The sequence below is a fragment of the Salmo trutta genome, chromosome 18 (genome assembly GCF_901001165.1).
Source record: "Salmo trutta chromosome 18, fSalTru1.1, whole genome shotgun sequence".
Classification (NCBI taxonomy): Eukaryota; Metazoa; Chordata; class Actinopteri; order Salmoniformes; family Salmonidae; genus Salmo; species Salmo trutta.
Window position 1 is genome coordinate 35,179,705 of NC_042974.1, and position 10,678 is coordinate 35,190,382.

At 41.9% G+C, this 10,678-nt stretch overlaps 1 long non-coding RNA gene across 1 annotated transcript; it reads right to left on the reverse strand.

Moving 5' to 3' along the window:
• Positions 1–1,086: 1,086 nt before the first annotated feature.
• Positions 1,087–1,602, reverse strand: LOC115152646 (uncharacterized). Its single transcript, XR_003867547.1, has 2 exons — positions 1,565–1,602; positions 1,087–1,435 (listed from the first exon to the last, which is right to left on the reverse strand). It is a non-coding gene; the product is annotated as an uncharacterized LOC115152646 (long non-coding RNA).
• Positions 1,603–10,678: the final 9,076 nt, after the last annotated feature.

A 10,678-nucleotide genomic window follows, 5' to 3' on the forward strand; every position in this document is an offset into this window, starting at 1 on the left:
TAAAGCATTTACTAATCATTAGTAAAGTCTTTGTGCAGTCCCAAATCTAAAGTGAGTGCTATTTATACTTTATAAATGTTTTGAGTGAACAGTGTATTTTCTCACAAAAATATGGGCAGGCCATTGGTAGACATTCCTGCTGTAACTGGTAAAAGAACAAGCACACAAAACAGGATGTATAAGGAAATATACCGTGTCGGACTCCCCTTTGCCTCCAGAACAGCCTGGAGGTGTTGTAAAAGTTTGCTGCTCAATTGGCATCAAGGGACCTAACGTGTGCCAGGAAAGCATTCCCCACACCAGTACACCACCGACACCAATCTGAACCAGGCAGGATGGGTCCATGGACACATGCTGCTTATGCCAAATCCTGACTCTGCCATCAGCATGACACAGCAGGAATGTTTTTCCGTTCCTCAATTTTCCAGTGTTGGTGATGGCGTGCCCACTGTAGCCACTTCTTCTTGTTTTTAGCTGATAGGAATGGAACCTAGTGTGGTCGTCTGCTGCAATAGCCCATCCGTGACAAGGATCGATGAGTTGTGAGTTCCGAGATGTCATTCTGCGCACCACTGTTGTACTGCACGGTTATTTGTTTGCTTGTGGCCCGTCTATTGGCTTGCATGATTCTTGCCATTCTCCTTCCACTCTCTCTCATCATCAAGCTGTTTTTGCCCACAGGACTGCCACTGGCTGGATGTTTTTTGTTTGTTACACCATTCTCTGTAAACCCTAGACCAGGGGTCGGCAACCCAAAATGTTGAAAGAGCCATATTGGACCAAAAAAACAAAAAACAAATCTGTCTGGAGCCGCAAAAAATTAAAAGCCTTATATAAGCCTTATAATGAAGGCAACACATGCTGTAAGTGTCTATATTAGCCTACTATCAAAATGATAAGTAGGCTACAAATACATAATGAGCATTCATGATTAAACGTTTATTTTACCTGCAGCGCATCCTGGAGAGAATGACGCACCACGTGACTACTCTGCTGTACGATGGTGCTTTAAGTTTAACTTCCATTATAATATTAAAGTATTATGTTTCGTTGCATTGATGAAATGATAGAAATACAATACAGAAATCAGATTTTTGATGTCATTTTTATTTTAGGATTCGAAAAAACAACAACAAAATGTGCAACGTGCATAATAGGCCTCCTGTAATGTCAGACCTCCCCATGGAAATAAAATGCAGTCCTTTTCAATCCTCAATAAAACGATACAATCCTCTTCTCTTTTCCCCCTTATCTGGGCAACAGACAGAGTGCAATAAAACAGCAGCCTTTTGAAAAGGTAAAGTATATAAAATTAAAATAATACAGTTTAAGTTCGATTTCTGTGCATTATCCTCTTCTCTTTAGTTTTCTGCAAATGTGCAGCAGCACCCTCTTCTCTTTTGACACGCACAATACAATGCAGCCATCCTCGGACCTGAGCAACAAAACACAATAATATCCCTATGTGTCATTCCAAATATATACTGACAAAAATCAGAAATCACTTTATAAAAACAGCCACTTTGTTACTAAATATGTGCCTATGACAGGATTGTGTTCTCACCCGTTTAATGTGACTTCTGTTTTCGGACATCACTGGACAGCTTCTCAACATCGGGCATGTAAGATGTAACTTTAATCTTCACGCAGGACTGCAAGCTCTCATCTGTGAGGCGGGTGCGGTATTTGGATTTTATGTAGTTCATGTTTGAGAATATCTGCTCGCACAGGTATGTTGATCCAAAGATGGATAATACTCCAAATGCATATTTCTTCATGTTCCTATAACTGTCAGGAAGAATGGAAATGTATTTCCACGTTACTCTTTTTGTTATTTGACAACTTCTCATTACAAAGCAAACATGCAGGCAGTCCTTCCGCATTGGCAATGAAAGCAAATGATTCGGTCCAAGAACTGTGGAATCCTCTGTTCTCCTCAGCTATCTTTCTCTTTTTCCCTTTGGGATCCATGGCCCATGACACACCCGCCGGTTTGTTTGCAACAGCCACCTGTCTGGCACTACGCCGAGCTGAAAGAAACGTGTGTCGCAGGCTATGACGTAAATCTTCGTTGACAGAAATGTTGAAATTAAATATTTATTATACACATTTTTACAGCATTGTATAATAAATTATATTAAAACCAAAAATATATTCACACCATATTTTTCCATTTTCATATTTTTGAAAAAGCTCCAGGGAGCCACTAGGGCGGCGCTAAAGAGCCGCATGCGGCTCTAGAGCCGCAGGTTGCCGACCCCCGCCCTAGACGGATGTGGCAGGGCTTGCAAACTATTACGGATTACGAAAGGGAAACCCAGCCGCGAGCTGGCCAGTGAAGCGAGCCTACCAGACGAGCTAAATTCCTTCTATGGTTTCTTCGAGGCAAGCAACACTGAACCAAGCAGGGCCAAACAGATTACCAGGACACGTATTCAAGCAGACCATCATAGTCCTTGTGCCCAAGAACACCAAGGTAGCCTGCCTAAATGACGACCGCTCCGTAGTACTCACGTCTGTAGGCATGAAGGGCTTTGAAAGGCTCGTCATGTCTCACATCAACAGCATCATCCCAGACACCCTAGACCCACTACAATTCGCATACCGCCCCAACATATCCACAGATGACGCAATCTCCATTGCACTCCACACTGCCCTTTCCCATCTGGACAAAAGGAACACCTATGTAAGAATGCTGTTCGTGGACCACAGCTCAGCGTTCAACACCATAAATACCTCCCTCTGCAACTGGATCCTTGACATCCGCCAGACCGACCCCAGGTGGAAAGGTAGGCAACAACACATCTGCCACACTGATCTTAAATATGGGGGCCCTCAGGGGTGTGTGCTCGTCCCCTCCTGAACTCCCTGTTCACCATGACTGCATGGCCACGAACGACTCCAAGACCATCATTAAGTTTATTGACGACACAACGGTGGTAGGACTGATCACCGACAACGATGAGACAGCCTACAGGGAGGAGGTCAGAGACATGGCAGTGTGGTGCCAGGACAACAACCTTGCGTTCAACATGAGCAAGACAAAAGAGCTGATCGTGTACTACAGGAAAAAGTGGTCCGAGCACGCCCCGATTCACATCAATGGGGCTGTAGTGGAGTGGGTCGAGAACTTCAAGATCCTTGCCGTCCACATCACTAACAAACTATCACTGTCCAAACACACTAAGACAGTCGTGAAGAGGGTACGACAATGCCTATCGAGAGAATCCTGAATGGTTGCATCACCGCTTGGTATGGCAACTGCTCGGCATCCAACCGCAAGCCGCTACAGAGGGTAGTGCGTACAGCCCAGTACATCACTGGGGCCAAGTTTCCTGCCATCTGCTCCCGAGTGGCGCAGCGATCTAAGGCACTACATCTCAGCACTAGAGGCATCACTACAGACACCCTGGTTCGAATCCAGGCTGTACCACAACTGGACGTGATTGGCCCAGTGTCATCCAGGTTTGGCCGGTGTAGGCTGTCATTGTAAATAAGAATGTGTTCTTAACTGACTTGCCTAGTTAAATTAAGGTTAAATTAAAAATAAAATAAAATCCAGGACCTCTATGCCATGCGGTGTCAGAGGAAGTTCCTAAAAATTGTCAAAGACTCCAGCCACCCTAGTCATAGGCTGTTCTCTCTGCTACTGCACGGCAAGCGATACCGGAGTGCCGAGTCTAAGTCCAAAAGGCTCCTTAACAGCTTCTACCCCCAAGCCATAAGACTGTTAAACAGTTAATCAAATGGCTACCCAGACTATTTGCATTGACCCCTTTTTTATGCTGCTGCTACCCACTGTTTATTATCTATGCATAGTCCCTTTACCCCTACCTACACATACACTAACGTTCAAAAGTTTGGGCTCACTTAGAAATGTCCTTGTTTTTGAAAGAAAAGCACATTTTTTGTCCATTTAAAATAACATCAAATTGATCAGAAATACAGTGTAGACATTGTTAATGTTGTAAATGACTATTGTAGCTGGAAACGGTTGATTTTTAATGGAATATCTACGTAGGCGAACAGAGGCCCATTAACAGCAACCATCACTCCTGTGTTCCAATGGCACGTTGTGTTAGCTAATCCAGGTTTATTATTTTAAAAGGCTAATTGATCATTAGAAAACACTTTTGCAGTTATGTTAGCACAGCTGAAAACTGTGTTCTGATTAAAGAAGCAATAAAACTGGCCTTCTTTAGACTAGTTGAGTATCTGGAACATCAGTATTTGTGGGTTCGATTACAGGCACAAAATGCCTAGAAACAAAGACCTAGAAACTCGTCAGTCTATTGTTCTGAGAAATGAAGGCTATTCCATGTGAGAAATTGGCAAGAAACTGAAGATCTCGTACAACGCTGTCTACTACTCTCTTCACAGAACAGCGCAAACTGGCTATAACCAGAATAGGAAGAGGAGTGGGAGGCCCCGGTGCACAACTGAGCAAGAGGACAAGTACATTAGAGTGTCTAGTTTGAGAAACAGATGCCTCACAAGTCCTTAACTGGCTGCTTCATTAAATAGTGCCCGCGAAACACCAGTCTCAATGTCAACAGTGGTCTGAGGCGACTCTGGGATGCTGGCCTTCGAGGCAGAGTTGCAAAGAAAAAGCCATATCTCAGACTGGCCAATAAAAATAAATGATTAAGATGGGCAAAAGAACACAGACACTGGACAGAGGAGCTCTGCCTAGTAGGCCAGCATCCCGGAGTCGCCTCTTCAGGTTGACGTTGAGACTGGTGTTTTGCATGTACTATTTAATGAAGCTGTCAGTTGAGGACTTGTGAGGCATCTGTTTCTCAAACTAGAAACTCTAATGTACTTGTATATAAAAGACAGATTGCGACTGATATTAAGTAACCTTCTGTCTTATGTTACCATACCAAACATAACATATCATACTAATTTGAGTGTTCCGGATTTACATTTACTAAGTTACGTCTAGCCTATGACACCAGGCTGTTTTGATGCATCTTCTGGTTTGGTGGTGAATTCCCATACTAACTTTAAAGTGTAATGTCGTGGTGCGGTACAACAAAAGAGACAAAAGTAGGGGTGTGCCGAGTAGTCGGACAAAACGAGTATCATAAAGGATATGGGCAATTTTCTGGATACGATTATGATCCTAGTATTTTTCGGTTGCTAGCATGCATCTTTATCATGTCATTCAGGTTGTGCAAGGTTCTACATGGTCTAAATCAGTGGTTCCTAAGCTGTGGGGCGTGGACTCTACGATGGCGCGAGGTGTCGGCAGGGGGTCGCGTGGGTCCCCACCCCAAAAAATAAATAAATAATGTTTGTATTTATTTTTGGGAACTTAGTCCAGCTTTCAACTTACTCTGGAAAGTTATAATAGTATACTGTATGAGGTGAACTTTTGAAATTGGTATCATCATGAGTTTTCCTTTTGTCATCTCAGTCATAGCCTACCTTAGAGTTATTTATAACTTGTCAGAAATGTCCAGATCAACTAGGACAGTGGTTCCCAAACATTTTATAGTCCTGTACCCCTTCAAACATTCAACCTCCAGCTGCGTACCCCCTCTAGCACCAGGGTCAGTTCCAATGTACACTATACAATACATTTATTAAACATAGGAATGAGTGTGAGTTTTTGTCACAACCCGGCTCGTGGGAAGTGACAAAGAGCTCTTATAGGACCAGGGCATAAATAATAATAATCAATAATTTTGCTCTTTATTTAGCCATCTTACATATAAAACTTTATTTGTTCATCAACAATTGTGAATAACTCACCACAGGTTAATGAGAAGGGTGTGCTTGAAAGGATGCACATAACTCTGCAATGTTGGGTTGTATTGGAGAGTCTCAGTCTTAAATCATTTTCCACACAGTCTATGCCTGTATTTAGTTTTCATGCTAGTGAGGGCTGAGAATCCACTCTCACATAGGTACGTGGTAGCAAAGGGCATCAGTGTCTTAACAGCATGATTTGCCAAGGCAAGGAACACTGAGCGCAGCCCTATCCAGAAATTGTCAGTGGCTTCTGATTAAATTACATTTTCACATAAACGCAATTTCGATGAGGCTCTCTTGTTCAGATATTGGTAAGTGGACTGGAGGCAGGACATGAAAGGGATAACGAATCCAGGTGTTTGTGTCATCCGATTTGGGAAAGTACCTGCGTAATTGCGCACCCAACTCACTCAGGTGCTTCACTATATCACATTTAACATTGTTCGGAAGCTTGAGTTTATTGCACACAAAAATTATACAATGATGGAAAGACCTGTGTGTTGTCCTTGTTACTGCAGACAGAGAAGAGCTCCGACTTCTTAATCATAGCCTCAATTTTGTCCCGCACATTGAATATAGTTGCGGAGTGTCCCTGTAATCCTAGATTCAGATCATTCAGGCGAGAAAAGACATCACCCAGATAGGCCAGTCATGTGAGAAACTCGTCATCATGCAAGCGGTCAGACAAGTGAAAATTATGGTCAGTAAAGAAAACTTTAAACTAATTTCTCAATTAAAAAACAAAGTTAACCATTTTCACTGTAGTATCCAAAACGTCTTTCAAGCTGTCAGGCATTCCCTTGGCAACAAGAGCCTCTCGGTGGATGCTGCAGTGTACCCAAGTGGCGACGGGAGCAAATGCATGCACACACGTTACCACTCCACTGCAGTATGTCTCCCTGTCATGGCTTTTGCGCCATCAGTACAGATACGAACACATCTTGACCACCAAAGTCCATTTGATGTCACAAAGCTGTCCAGTACTTTAAAAATATCCTCTTCTGTTGTACTGGTTTCCAGGGGTTTGCAGAAGAGGATGTCTTCCTTAATTGACCCCCCATAAACGTAACGGACATATATCAGGAGCTGTGCCAGGCCCACCACGTCTGTTGACTCATCCAGCTGTAACGCATATGATTCACTGGCTTGTATGCGAAGCAGTAACTGTTTCAAACATCTCCTGCCATGTCACTGATGCATCATGAAACAGTGTTGTTGTCACGCCCTGACCGTAGAGATGCTCATTATTCTCTATGTTTGGTTAGGTCAGGGTGTGACTTGGGTGGGAAAAAAATCTATGTTTTTTTGTTTCTTTGTTTTTGGGCCGAGTGTGGTTCCCAATCAGAGGCAGCTGTCTATCGTTGTCTCTGATTGGGAATCATACGGTACTTAGGTAGCCTGTTTTCTTCCTGTGTTTGTGGGAGGTTGTTTTCTGTTTAGCCTCTGTTGTCTGACAGAACTGTACGTTTTCGTCTTTTGTTATTTTGTTTGAGTGTCTTGTGATTATAAAGAATCATGAGCACTTACCACGCTGCACTTTGGTCCACTTCTCCTTCACACGACCGTTACAGTTGTTTGATGAAGGCATTGGCTGTATAGTTTTTTTTGGCCTTTTCCCCCAGCATTGTCCCAGCCATATCCGCGGCAGCAGGAAGAATTAAGTCCTCCACAATAGTATGGGGCTTGCCTGTCCTAGCCACTCGGTAGCTTACCATATAAGACGCATCTAGCCACTTATTAATGGTATCTGTTGCTTTTACACGTCTTACTAGAAAGTCATGTTAATTCTCTCTCAAAAAACTCCCGTGGCTTATTTTTCTAATTGGTATGATTTGTTTCTAATGACTGCGCACGAGTGGTTTCTTTGAGTTGTGAGATTTTTTACTTTTCCACATATAACACACTGTGGGTGAAGAAAGGCACTACTCCCAATATAAGTGAACCCCAAATCAATGTAGATCTCATCATATTTGCGCCTCTTCGATGGTCCAACGTTCCAGTCCGTTATTTTCCTGGGTAAGGCGGCAGTAGCTCTTTGGCTGTATCAGATTCACAACTGTCAGTGTCCATGCTAGCTGGGCTAACAACAAATGTAGAATTACTGATGCTAGCATTGCATGTGCTCGTGGAAGCAGAACAACTTGTGTCATCGACAGGTGCAGGTGTAGTACTGCTGGTAGTAGCACTACTGCTGGGAGTTACTTTTTTTTAACCATTTATCCATTTTCGAACAAACGGATTGAGCAGCAGCTACGTTTGGCTACATGCGGACCGTTTGTGGAATTATTTGACTAGGCTACCTGTATTTGCCTTTGTGTTGTTATTTCGCTGAACAGTAAATGGTTTAATTTTATTTATGACAGTGAAACGAGGCTACTCAGGCGAGAAAAAAACCTCACCCAAATGTATAGCCCCATAGAAAATATAAATGGACTGTTTGAAAATGTGAAGAAATGTTTCAAAACAGATTTTTATTTGGCGTACCCCCGGTGGCATTGAGCGTACCCCAGTTTGGGAATACCTGAACTAGGACATATCAGCTAGGTTTTTTAGCTAGTTTTTTTATCCCATAGAATTTGTTGTGATGTTTGAGTCACTGAAATATCACATGAATACTCATTAGTCATGGCAAAATGTATAGAATTGTAATCAACCGAAGCACGTTTCCTCGCAATCAGCTGGTAGTGTTTGCCTTTCGATTATGCTCAGCCATATAGTGCAAGTGCTTGTCACATGCAAATTGCATCAGTATTGAAAGTAAAAACCAAATACAAACAATATGCAGACCAGCATACTGAAGGTCGGGTTGATAACACTACTCTGTGGATATTTTGTCTCACATTCCTAACGTTACCTACAAAAGGACCAACTACACAGACAACAGGTTAACTTCTGTGATCCAAACGCTCATTCTATGCAATTCAACATCGGGTCATCAGCCTAGTTAGCCAGCTATATGTAATTAGATATTAATAGGGTCTCTATGGCCAGCTGGCAAAAAATCTTTGTTAATGTTAGCTAGCTAATATTAGCTACTTACCCTGCAATCTCTCTTTGCATGGCTTTTCCTTCTGAAGCAACATTATCTTAGAAACGATCAAATCTACCGGTTGTACTGTGTCGATTAACTATACAATAATTTGGTCTCATTTTAATTGATTACATGAGTAAGCTAAAAGTTATGAGCAACACTAGGCAGCAGGAAAACAATGATGATAAAATGTTGTGAAACGTGATTGCTTAGTAACTGATGAGCTGTCATTGGTGAACATCAGGCATGTACAATATTAAGAATGTTATAACTGACCCAAGATAGACCACATTCTGTCGTTTCTATAGAGCCCCAAAGCGGAGGAGTACATAATATCCATAACACCTAGTGGTCAAACAGAGAAATGGATCCAATCGTTTTTCTACCATTCAATTTTAGAAACACTTAAAATAAGGGCTGTTTCGGTAGGCTTACCCTGGTGTGACGTTTTGATAACCATGTAAACCTCTCTCGGACAAGGTGACTTTTATCAATGTATTCAGCTCTATTTACTCTTAGATTCGAAAATGCTCATTAGTATCAAAGCAGACATCATGCAAGACTACAAATCCATGCAAGCTCCTGCACCTCTCTAGCTGACACCTTTGCTAACAGGTATTGTGTCAATTTAAAACTTGCATAAGACAGTTCACAGAATTGTCAATTTAAAGTAATGTTGCGAATTTATTCATTACTAAATTTAGCAAACATTAATCTAGAGAATGTTACCTTTGCCTTGATTCGGCAGTCTCGTCCAGATCATCAAGGCATTTGTAGTTCTTTATGATAGCTACATTAACAGCTTTAGGGGGCTAAATACAGGTGAATATATTGATAAAAGCCACATTGGCCTAGAGAGATTTATACAGTTATTAAAACGTCATGCCAGGGTAAGCCTATACAAAATACAGCCCTTAATTTAAGTGTTAATCTTAATTTATGTGAAAAGTGTATGGACTTAAAATGATTGGAACCTTTTTCTTGTTTGACCACTCGGTTTTATGGGTATTATGAACAATTCTTTACTTATTTTTATTTTATTTAACTAGGCAAGTCAGTTAAGAACAAATTCTTATTTACAATGACGGTCTACCAAAAGGCCTCTTGCGGGGACGGGGGCTGGGATTAAAAATAAAAAATGAAATAAAAATATAGGACAAAACACACATTACGACTAGAGAGACACCACAACACTACATAAAGAGAGACCTAAGACAACAACATAGCATGGCAGCAACACATGACAACCCAGCATAGTAGCAACACAACATGACCTCAACCTAGTGGCAACACAACATGGTAGCAGTACAAAACATTGTACAAACATTATTGGGCAAAGACAACAGCACAAAGGGCAAGAAGGTAGAAACAACAATACATCAGGATAAGCAGCCATAACTGTCAGTAAGAGTGTCCATGATTGAGTCTTTGAATGAAGAGATGAAGATAAAACTGTCCAGTTTGATTGTTTTATGCAGCTCGTTCCAGTCGCTAGCTGCAGCAAACTGAAAAGAGGAGCGACCCACGGATGTATGTGCTTTGGGGACCTTAAACAGCAAAAATACTTAAATGCATGTAATTTTGTCCTTGAAACATTTAATTGAAATACTGTAGGATTCCATTCATTCCTATGGAGGACTGCTCTTACTAGGAAGTGCCAATATGGCCGACCGGTGGCTTCAAAGCCTCTCAATGGCCAATACATAGCATCAGCAATCCAGGGTTTATATACTTAATTGGCAATAATTCAATTCGCCATTGCACTCCTAAAGAAGGAGTGCGAAGGGTAAAGTCTACAAAACATTGTCCACTTGTCCACACAGATTCTAGTTTTGAAAACAGAGAAACATGTGCCCCCTGCTGATCCCTGCGTGCCCCACAGTTTGGGAA